This window comes from Oncorhynchus mykiss, chromosome 7 (assembly GCF_057628025.1).
Source record: "Oncorhynchus mykiss isolate SJ-2025 chromosome 7, ASM5762802v1, whole genome shotgun sequence".
Classification (NCBI taxonomy): domain Eukaryota; kingdom Metazoa; phylum Chordata; class Actinopteri; order Salmoniformes; family Salmonidae; genus Oncorhynchus; species Oncorhynchus mykiss.
Window position 1 is genome coordinate 22724616 of NC_143028.1, and position 11967 is coordinate 22736582.

General features: G+C 43.4%; 1 protein-coding gene across 2 annotated transcripts in view; it reads right to left on the reverse strand.

Annotated features, from left to right (window-relative positions):
• Positions 1-5678: 5678 nt before the first annotated feature.
• Positions 5679-11967, reverse strand: part of ankrd10a (ankyrin repeat domain 10a) — a 51491-nt gene continuing 45202 nt past the window's right edge. For both annotated transcript variants that reach the window (XM_090240543.1, XM_021608986.3), the window contains exon 7: positions 5679-5975. The gene's annotated coding sequence lies outside the window, so the exon portion shown is untranslated. The remainder of the gene's footprint in view (positions 5976-11967) is intronic.

Sequence of the window (11967 nt, forward strand, 5' to 3'; positions counted from 1 at the left end):
CTCCCAATCACCGACGGTTGTGATACAGCCTGGATTCAAACCAGGGTGTCTGTTGTGATGCCTCTAGCACTGAAATGCAGTAACTTAGACCGCTGTGCCACTCCGGAGCCTATGTCCAATCAATTTAATTTACCATAGGTGGACACAAATCAAAATGTAGAAACATCTCAAGGATGATCAATAGAAACAGTATGCACCCGAGCTCAATTTCGAGTCTCATAGCAAAGTGTCTGAATACTTGTAAACAATCAAATCAAATGTATTTATATAGCCCTTCTTACATCAGCTGATATCTCAAAGTGCTGAACAGAAATCCAGCCTAAAACCCCAAACAGCAAGCAATGCAGGTGTAGAAGCACAGTGGATATGAAAAACTCCCTAGAAAGGCCAGAACCTAGGAAGAAACCAGGCTATGAGGGGTGGCCAGTCCTCTTCTGGCTGTGCCGGGTGGAGATTATAACAGAACATGGGCAAGATGTTCAAATGTTCAGAAAGGACCAGCATGGTCAAATAATAATAATAATCACAGTAGTTGTCGAAGGTGCAACAGGTCAGCACATCAGGAGTAAATGTCAGTTGGCTTTTCATAGCCGATCATTGAAAGTATCTCTACTTCTCCTGCTGTCTCTAGAGAGTTGAAAACAGCAGGTCTGGGACAGGTGGCACGTCCGGTAGTCCTGAGGCATGGTCCTAGGCCTCAGCTCCTCCGAGAGAGAGAAAGAAAGACAGAATTAGAGAGAGCATACTTAAATTCACACAGGACACCAGATAAGACAGGAGAAATACTCCAGGTATAACAGACTGACCCTAGCCCCCCGACACAAACTACTGCAGCATAAATACTGGAGCCTGAGACAGGAGGGGTCAGGAGACACTGTGGCCCCATCTGATGATACCCCTGGACAGGGCCAAACAGGCAGGATATAACCCACCCACTTTGACAAAGCACAGCCCCCACACCACTAGAGGGTGTAAGGTATCTGGTTTTTATTTTGAACAAATTAGCAAACATTTCTAAAAACCTGTTTTCGCTTTGTCATCATGGGGTATTGTGAGGACATTTTTTTATTTAATACATTTTATAGTAAGGCAATAACGTGAAAAAAATTAGGAAAAAGGGAAGGGGTCTGAATACTTTCTGAATGCACTGCAAATACTTATTCTCAGAGTCCCATCTCTTCTGCCACACATCTTATGTTTGGCCTCACCTCTACCCAGTAGAACATTAATATCAATTATATCTCGTTTTAAAGCTCTTTTGGCTAACTGGTCTACAATTTAATTCCTTCCACACCCAAATGTGCTGGGTCCCAGCAGAATCTCACTACTACACCAATTCTCTCAATTCTCCATAATAACATGAATACCTCCAATAGCAGGTCACTCCTATTCGATTTACCAGATGATAAACTATTCAATACATACAGCAAATCTGAGCACACTATAATTCTAACATGTTGCACTTCCTCCACCCACTGGAAGGCAACTATTATCACCAATAGTTCAACTGAGTATACTGACAGTTCATCTGTTAGTCTTCTACATATCTGCACATCAAATTCAGGAACATAAACGCCCACATTCTGAGTACTTGAATCCATCTGTGAAAAACTTCTGACAATGTAACTGTTAACCAGTTTCCCTCTATCACTGACTTGTGACCAAACGTCCCTTTTCTCTACCAAAGTTAGATCAACAACAGGATCAGAGAGAAACCATGGAGGATCATCCCCTATCACCACAGAAGGGCCAACCTCCAACTCCTTCAAACCACTCTCATCAGCAAGCTTCCAAATGTCCAACCAAAACCACTGCCTGTCTACTAGTATATTCCCAACAGTCATCTAAACGTGTAGCAGTGGGATGCTTAACCTCACAGCTTTTCAACCTAACCCAAGGCAGCAGCTACTCTTCCTGGGGTCCAAACACACCAAAGCACCCATTTAACATATAAAACAAAAGATACAACAGTGAACTGTTTGTAATGAATGAGCTAAAGACAAAACAGTACATCACATAACATCCCTACAGCACCACATATATCACCTGACCACACTACTGAACAGTAGTCTAGGTGCAACAATACCAGGGCCTGTAGGACTTGCCTTGTTGATAGTGTTGTTAAGGCAGATAAGCGCATTATTATGGACAGACTTCTCCCCATCTTAGCTACTGTTATATCTAGATGTTTTGACCATGACAGTTTACCAACCAGGGTTATTCCAAGCAGTTTAGTCACCTCAACTTGCTCAATTTCCACATTATTCATTACGAGACGTAGTTGAGGTTTAGGGTTTAGTGAATGATTTGTCCCAAATACAATAGTTTTAGTAATATTTAGTACTAACTTATTCCTTGCTACCCATTCCAAAACTAACTGCAGCTCTTTGTTAAGTGTTGCAGTCATTTCAGTTGCTGTCGTAGCTGGCTGTGTATAGTGTGTATAGTGTTGAGTCATATGTAAAAGATGTACCAGTTAATGACTCCTTTACTAATAAACAACCTGAAATGGTTTTCTGTGTTGTTTCAACAGATGTTCATCCCCAAATAAGGTCCCAATTGTTTTGCTGTGTTTTATAATGAGCTATTTCGGATATTATTAGCATGTCATGTGGTTGTATGTAGCCTTTTGTCATGTGCATAATGTGCAGCAAAGTTAACATTGCTCGTTTCACCTGATCTACTGTGGGTTACACAGTGGAGCTACACAATTAATATTCCATAGAATATTTAAGATCAATGGCAAAATTAGATGGTTGTTAAAATATCACGGCGACGTCGCTTAATTTCTCCATCTCTGCATTACATCCTGGTATTTCTCGTTGAAAACAAAGAAAACAAAATGCTTGTTTAAAAATGATATATATATTTTTTATGAAGGTTGCCCTTTTTATTACAAGTGCAACAAAAAAAATGTCATTTTAAAAACCTGTGCTGATACTGTACATGAAGTCAGATGTGTTCTCGCTATATACATGTTTGAGACAGACATACACTGCCGGAGGCATTCATGCATATGGTGTGGCGGATTGTGGATTGCAATCAAGTGTATGGGGTCACGACAGTAACAGTACAAGTCCAGTTGATTCTACTCTGAGGAAGAGCTGCATCTCAACCTCCCCAAAATATGCCCATGCATATCACTGACCACGTTTACATACACTCCAATATCCCATTGTTATTCTGGATACTCAAGTATTCTGTTTTGACACATATAAACATCATATCCCGTTTACAATACCCCGAAAAACCTTGAATCCCGGTTATGAGAAACCCGAATAAAATGCCTGGGATATGCTGATTTTTAGACAGGATACTGTGGCATGTAAACATCTTATCCGTTTACAGTTGTTTTTCACGGTCTGAGTAGGCTTAGTTTCGGAAATCATGGGTGTTGATGTTTTCATCTAATTGTCAAACAAATCACTTCAGAATGTAGGCTAGCTGAGCAGTTCTATCCCCCATAATAATTTATTTTACCGATGCTCTGTACTGGACCTTGTACTCTACTGGCTTAGGCTACTTTTATCCCTAATTTAGATACATTTCTGCTTATAATTTCTGACATTTGGTAGGCCATTTATTTGTCAACTGTAGTTAGATACATGCAGGTTCTCTTCTGTCATAACTTGTTGCTCCAGAAGACTAAATAAAGTAGTGCTCCCCAGAATAATGTCTTACATCAATAGAATTAATGCATTAGTATTCTAGTTAACACTGATGAAGTTGTATTTCGTTTACGGACCGAATAAATGCAACTCCAAAACAGCTGGAAGATTGTTCCTGTGCGAAATGTCCAAAGGTCTTCAGTTTGTCCGGTTTCAACTAAATGAGAAGCTGAGAAAACGATGAAACAGGTTTCTGATAATACTTCAGTTAAACTTGAGGGCATATTGTATGTGGTTTAAATACTGTCTGCTTGCATATCTGCAAGTTTGCATGTATGTATTACAATTATACACTTCAACAGTGTTTACCACTCCTGCTCTGAGGTGGGGAGAGAGGTGTAGAAGACAGAAAGTGAAAGGAGGTAAGAACAGTGGCAGACAGCATATGATTCATGAATTACAGTGCTACCCTAATATTCTCTCAGTTCATCACAATTGCGATGTCTCCTAACCAGCCTTGGGCCCCCTGTTGGCCCGATGGTTATCATAAGAGCGGGTGAGGTGGCGATGACAGGACTGGCTTTCCTCTCTCACATCCAAACATACCTGCAGACGAGTGACATATGTATAGAGAGAGAGCATGATTAAGCCTTGTTTTTTTTCCCATTCTAACAGTCAGTCATCATAATCAGGAGGTGAAATGCAAAACTGACCTTGGATCATTAACTCTGGGACTACTACATCTCTGTCTGTATTTCAATGTAAAACATCTCTTTAATAATAGTTCCTGTTGACCCGACCAAGTGACATCTCACATATGATAATGCTGTGCCCTCAGTGTCAGCCAGTTCAGATGCGGGAGGGGTTCACCAAAACAGCTGATATAACCTAGAGGATTTAGGGAGAAGGGGGAGAGGGATGAAGTGAAGAAGAGAGACTTATTGTGTGTGTGTGTGGTCTCACCTGGTGTCCACATTAGTGGCTACAGAGTACTTTATACTGAAAAACAGACACATGAGGACAAACAATAGAAGATAATGTCAATAGAAGATACTGTATGTGACGCAGACTCCTATCGGAGTGTACCTGAAGCATTTAAATATAGAGGGCTATGTGTCTCACCACCATGGAAATCATGACTTGGCAGCAACAGAGCAACAGATAGTCCAGTGAAAATGGCTGTGTTTATGTGATGTAAATCTGAAAATTAGCAGCTGACATCTTAAGGTTTTTTAAATTAATGCATGTGAGACAGGTTCCATGTACAACAAGACAGATAGAGATGGAGAAAAGAACACAGTACAGTTTAATTCATTATGGCCACTTTTGCCAGCAATAAAGCTTCCACGGCCTGTTCCTCGGACAGTGAACATCTGGCAATATCAACATTTTCGACCCCTTGATCAGCTCGCTCTCTGAAAGTAAAGAAAACAGCTTATTTTGTTTAGATATGAAAACAATAACTGAGATATTACCATTCAATTTAAAGCAGCAGATGTCCTTTTTGGGATACGTCAATACAGCCCAGTGCTGCTGACCTGAGATGACGTCTTCGTAGGTGTGCGCTTTGACTTCCTTTGTGTCGGAAAAAAGTTGCTTTCAGAACAATTATTTTTGATTGAAAATAAAAAAGGCTTTGCTCTCGACAAAAAGACACAAAATGTACCTCCATAGCATATAACAATTTGCCTGTGAATAACCACACTTTCAAACTAACGTGCTACTTTATGCAGAATTCTTGACACACAACCGAAGATGCTGCCATTTCCTGCCAGCACGCCCACAAGCGAGACACTCAGGAGCAGAATGATGATGCATGGAAGAGGGAAAGGAATGAGATGGGAACAACAATTTGTTACAAGTTGGGGAGGGGGGCTCTTAGCTGAACAACAGACTATAAAACCTTTACTAACCCCCCCCCCCCCCCCCCCACACACGTTATGTTGGCTGACAATGTTAGCTACGCTGCCCTTATGAACCACATAGCATATCATTACAGCAGTATGTACTGGTATGTCAGTGTCACGAACCGGCTCGAAGCCCATTACAAAAAGGGAGACAGCGTGGAGATAAAGAATAACAAAACATATTTATTAACTGAAGTAAAGTAAATACAATTAACAATGGTGTGTGTTTAGTCAGTAGTCAGTAGTGTAAATGAGTGGTCGCGTGTATACATATGATAATGAGGGGTGTTGAATGGTGCCAATGCAAACAAACCAAATAGCCACACCCAAAATCTGTGTGTGTCTGCATGGAGAGGGTCTCCTCAATGAATGGGGAAGAGGTGCATTTATCCTGGGACACCCCCGAGCCCAGGTTTGTCCCATTTCACTGACGACCCTCCCGGCTCCGCCCACCGACATCCTATTAAGGAAAACAAGAGCCAAGAGAAAGAATTCGTCAGACAGAGTTGGAGGGTCGTCACAGTCAGCTAGCTACCTAACATTAGTAGTTATACATCAAACGTGCAAGTATATTAACTTTCGGCTAACTGCCCAACGTTTCCTGACTTGATTATAATCGTCATTCTTAGCTTAGCTAAATGGTATAGTCGTTATGCTTTCTCAATGGGCATGTGGGTGCTTTTGTAAATTCGCTCTGGCTATCTATAGGCTGGACAATAGAACGAGTCAAAACTGGAAAAAAACTACTTGTGTAGAAAGTATCATCCGCACCTCGATGGTGTCAACTGTGCTTATGACTCCGTAATGACAAAGTAGGGAAAAAAATAAAAACTCCTGAAAAAAAACAATGGGGGGAGCTCAGCATTCCAAGGGCAAAAAGTATTTTGGGGCTAGCATGATGACAACCGAGCTAGCTGCCCAGGCTTACATAATTAGAAAAAGGAGATCCTCATGATTACAATGGCGTCCGACTTGAAAAAAAATCTAAATATACACATTGCGAGATATTTTGTGAAATAGACAGACATGCCTATATTTCCCCCATAGGAAACAATGGGAAGACTGCAGAGTTCCAATATTATATTTTTGTTGTTTACATTTGAACTATAAAACAATGTGAGCAGGTCTCGTTGTCAACAATAGCGAAGCAGGCATTGTGACGTTCAACAATAAACTGGAAATAGGACGTTCGGAAGGCGAGTTGGTGCCACGGTGCTCAATAGAACTAATAGGAGCCGACAGGTTGAAAAATGCACTAAAGTCTGTTTTTTTTTGCGATTACTTCAAAACGACAGCAAGCAGCTGGGAAATATGGTCATATTATGAAACTGGGCTCCATGGCGGATGCAATTAACTAGTTTTTTTTATCAGAAAATAACGTTGTTAAAAATGTCATGTGTCCAGCCTATTATCTACACGGATTTCAGAGCACTCTGGTCAGTGTACCAGAGTGCAGAATAATTACTTTACGAGCGCTCAACACCCGTTGAATATGGCTGGTGTCAGTAAATGTTGGAAAAAACGGGTAATTAAATTGTTTCCAGCAGCACATTTACAGTCACCAACGCTCTGGTTAACACAAACACTGCCTTACCAGCTCTGCTAGGGCGAGTAAAATGGTCAGAGTGGTCTCATTTGTGTCTGGAAGTAGCTATCCAGCGTTATGGCCGTCGTAAGGCCAGAACGCTCAAATCAACCCTAACGTCCAGTTTGCGCTCCGAGAGCAAAACGGTCTGAATTTACAAACTGACAATGCTCTGAATTTATGAGCGTCACGTTGTACAGCGCTATATTTTCTGTTCTACCCTAACGGAAAAACAGGATTTTTCATGGAGTAGAAACACCATAATATTAATTAAATTAAAAGCAAGTACCAGTCAAAAGTTTGGACACACCTACTCATTCCAGGATATTTATTTATTTTCTACATTTTAGAAAAATAGTGAAGACATCAAGACTATGAAATAACACTGGCCTCCCACATTCTGTTTTACAGACATGGCCTGCTCTCCCATATGTAAGGAATTAGGCACTTTCCCACGTTTACTACAGTATGTATTGTGGACTGCACAGTATCCTAATAAACAAATAAACACATTTCGTTAAAATAAAGATTTAAAAAAATACTCTTTCAAAATGCAAGATGTTGATTTAGTTATGGATCCATAACGAATTACCATGGGAATAAATATCACTGATTTACATAAATATTGGAACAAAGTTGTCTAATGAAGGCAAACAATTTAGAATCCTCCAATCCTGTAGCCTACTCCCGACAGCGCCGTATTTTCCATTCCATCCTAACAGAAACCCCTAGGGTTTCGTTTTTCTTCTTTCTCTGAATGGAAACACCATAATATAAATCAAATTAATTTGGCCAAATTTCTTAAAATCAATCCCATATACTATGTTATTACAAGAAAGGTTTGAAATTCTCTGGTAATGCCAATACGGAATACTATCAAATGCTTCTCAAATATGCCCTCTGGTGGTCAAACTAGCAATAACGTGCAGTAACAGAAAGAATGGCTGAGAATTGAATGACGTGCCACAGAATACCGGAGCAGCACGCAAAGTGTACCGCAGTATGACAACTTTTAAAGGAGGAACCCCATATCAGGATGTTTCATCATAGACATATATACATTCTACTATTGGTTTTCGTTGCTGTAGATGTTACTTTACGTATTGGAAAAGTGTTTATGTTGAACTCATGAGCTAGGGGCATGATTTTCCATGTTTGAAGCGGGCCTGTATAGGTGTATTTATTTGGGAAGACAGCTGTGCATGAATGCATCTCACCCTAGTAGGCTGCGTTTTGGATCTCCATTCACCTTTAGTTTACTGTGAACTAACTTTATCGAACTGATATTTTGTTTAATAGACCTACTACTTTGTACCATTGTTTTGTCCTGTTCGCAGTTGTGTCTGTATTCTAAGCCAAACTGCTATTCTGTTTTTTACAGTTTTATATCTTTATGTTTGAAGCCTGAAATGTGGCAAAAGGTCACAAAGTTCAAGGGGGCCGAATACTTTCGCAAGGCACTGTAGACGGATAAGGTCCATGGAGCTAGAAAGGCAACATATGGACAATGTCAATGCTACATTCAGGCAGCCAGTAAAGAAATTCCCCTTTGCCACAACTAATGCTAATACTACAGCCAATTCTGCAGTGGACAACCCCAATACATGCCGATATTGTGGCATTTCTCATGGACGAGGAAAAGAACACTGCCCAGCCTATGGAAAAATATGCAAATCCTGTGGTACAGCTAATCACTTCGCAAGGGTCTGCATGAAAACCAAGAGAAAGGAGGGTAAAGTGCACTCCATGGAAACAAACACAGATGAAGGGAATGACAGCACAGAGGATGTATATGCTAGCGAGTGCATAGGGGCAGTGAGGGCAAAAGGACAAAAGTGGTTTGTCACTCTGCTACTTAATAGCAATGCCAGCTAGATTCAGGGGCCACGTGCAACGTTATGAGCCTTAAAGACAAAAGGTGGCTCGCGCCCAGAGACAAACTCACACAGAGTAGCACCAAGCTGAAACTGTATTCAGGCCAGTTCATGACCTCTTTTGGCCTGTTTGTGACAGAGTGTGTTTTACGTGGCCAGAAACACACCCTTGAGTTTGAAATAGTTGAGGCTAGTCAACAGCCATTGCTGTCAGGTTCTACATGCAAGCGCCTTGGGCTTATTAACTTCACCATCCCAGCTGATCTTAACATTATAGACAAAGTCCAGGCTGGGCCCCTGAGCAAGGAGACACTCCTAAGCAAGTGCCATGATGTCTTCAACGCACCGGTCGAGTCAGTTCCCGGGGAAGTCTACTTTGAGTTGGACGCAGCAATCCAGCCTGTCCAGTGTGCACCCCGCAATGTACCAGTGGCCATGAAAGCAGCTACGAAGGCTCAGCTTGACAAATACGAAGCAGATGGCCACATCATATTCGTCACGAGCCTACAGACTGGATAAGTAATATGGTTATCGTCAATAAACCAGACAAGCTACGGATATGCATTGATCCTAAACACCTCAACCGGGCTCTGCGACGTTCACGTTACATTATGCCCACGTTGGAGGATGTTCTTTACAAGCTCCCAAAGGCCAGAGTCTTCACGCTCGTGGATGCCAGAGATGCCTTCCTGCAGTGCAAGCTCGACGAGCCCAGCAGCTACATGACCACCTTTTGGACACCCTGGGGCAGGAAGAGGTGGTTGAAGCTTCCGTTTGGTGTCTCTGTGGCTCCAGAGGTGTATCAGCGGAAACAGCATGAGCTGTTGATGGGACTCAGTGGCGTGGAAACCATAGCAGATGACATCCTCGTAGTAGGCTGTGGGGACAGTGATGAGGAGGCAGAATGTGACCATGACGATAAGCTGCTGGCCCTGATGGTCAGATGCAGACAGGTCAAGCTAAGGCGAAGCATAAAAAAGCTTCAGTTTAAAGTGCCAGAGGTCCGCTTTCATGGGCACATCTTGTCCTCCACCGGATTGAAGGCGGATCCTGAAAAAGTGAAGGCTGTCTTGGAAATGCCCTACCCATCTGACGTGAAGGGAGTGCAGCGCTTCGTCGGATTTGTCACCTACCTGGCCAAATTCCTACCGCGGCTCTCTGAAGTGTGTGAGCCACTAAGGAGGCTCATGGACAAGGACACCATCTGGCATTGGCTCCCAAAACATGACGCAGCGGTGAGGGAAATAAAACAACTTGTCACCCAGACACCTGTACTGCGATACTACAATGTGTCAAAACCTGTCACGATTCAGAGTGACTCAAGCCTGTATGGACTTGGCTGTTGCCTCATGCAGGAGGGCCAGCCTGTGGCATTCACCTCTAGGGCACTCACGCCAACAGAGCAGAACTATACCCAGATAGAGGAGGAGTGCCTCGGCATTGTGTTTGCATGCCAACGCTTCCACCACTACCTGTACGGGCGCGACAATATTACCGCAGAGACAGATCACAAGCCCCTTATTGCCATATTCAGCAAGCCTCTTCTGAATGCCCCAAAACGACTGCAGAGCATGCTACTGGCCCTACAAAACTACAACCTCAAGGTGGTGTATAAGCCAGGGCCAGAGATGTATGTGAGTGACACGCTCAGCAGGGCTACTGCATCAGGCACTCGCACAAGCTCCATGCATGAACAACACGCAGTGTGCAGCTTACAAACAGAGCAAGTGGATGTTGAACACATCAACCAGGCTGACTACCTCAATGTTACGGACCAGCGCCTTATACAAATCAGACATCACACAGACAGGGACGAGCAACTCCAGGCATTGAGGTCTGTGATTCTGATGGGCTGGCCCGACTGCAAGGAAGAAATTGCTTTAGTCGTCAGAGAGGAGTCAAAGAGGAGCTCAGTGTTCAAAACGGAGTAATATTCAAGTGTCAGAGAGTCGTTATTCCCCGGTCTATGCGCCCTGAGATGTTGGCGTGCGTGCAGTCAAGTCACATAGTAGGTGAGGCCTGTTACAGACAAGCACGTGACACACTGTATTGGCCAGGAATGCAGAGTGAAATCAAAGACTGTCAGTAAATGCACAATCTGCAATGAATATGCCATTGAGCAACAGAGCGAGACGATGTCCAACGAGCTACCGATGCGCCCCTGGCAGATAGTAAGTCTAGATCTCTTCCAGCACAGTGGCAAAGACTTTCTGCTGGTAGTCGATCATTACTCAGACTTTTGGGAGATTGACCTCCCCGACCTCTCAGCAGAGACAACGATCAAACGCTGCAAGGCTCAGTTTGCCCCCTATGGCCAGCCAGATAGGGTAATTTCAGACAATGGACCCCAATTCTCCAGAGTTGAGTTCCGAAAATTTGCTGCAGGATGGGAATTTGAGCACGTCACTTCATCACCACGACACCCAAAAGCTAAATGGGAAGGCGGAGTCCGCAGTAAAAATCGCAAAGAACCTCTGCAAAAAGGCTCTGTGAGAGGGCAAAGATGCCTGGAAAGCAATCCTGCAGTGGCGCAATACCCCGACAGAAGGCATGGATAAGCAGCCCGGCACAGCGCCTCATGGCACGGCGCTTAAAAGCAGCTCTGCCAGTAGCCAGCACTCTCCTGGAGCCATGTGTGGTGACAGATGTGCGGGTGAAGCTACGTCACAGAAGACAGGTCTCCAAGTTCATCTACGACAAATCAGCAAAAGACTTACCTGAGCTCAGGGTGGGTGAAACGGTGCGAATGAAGCCACTACCAGGGGACCGGACAGGCCTCTGGAGACTCGGATCCTGTGTACAGAAAGTGGCACCACGCTCCTACTTGGTCGAACTGAATGGATCACTGTACCGTCGTAACAGGGTTGACCTTCGGATTGCTGAGCCAGCACCTACTCCGAACCCTGATGGCCAAAGGGGTTGCATGACAAAAGACAGAACCCCAGCAAGTCACATGGGGCCTGAGGCACTGGGCGAAGAGCCAGGGGATCACA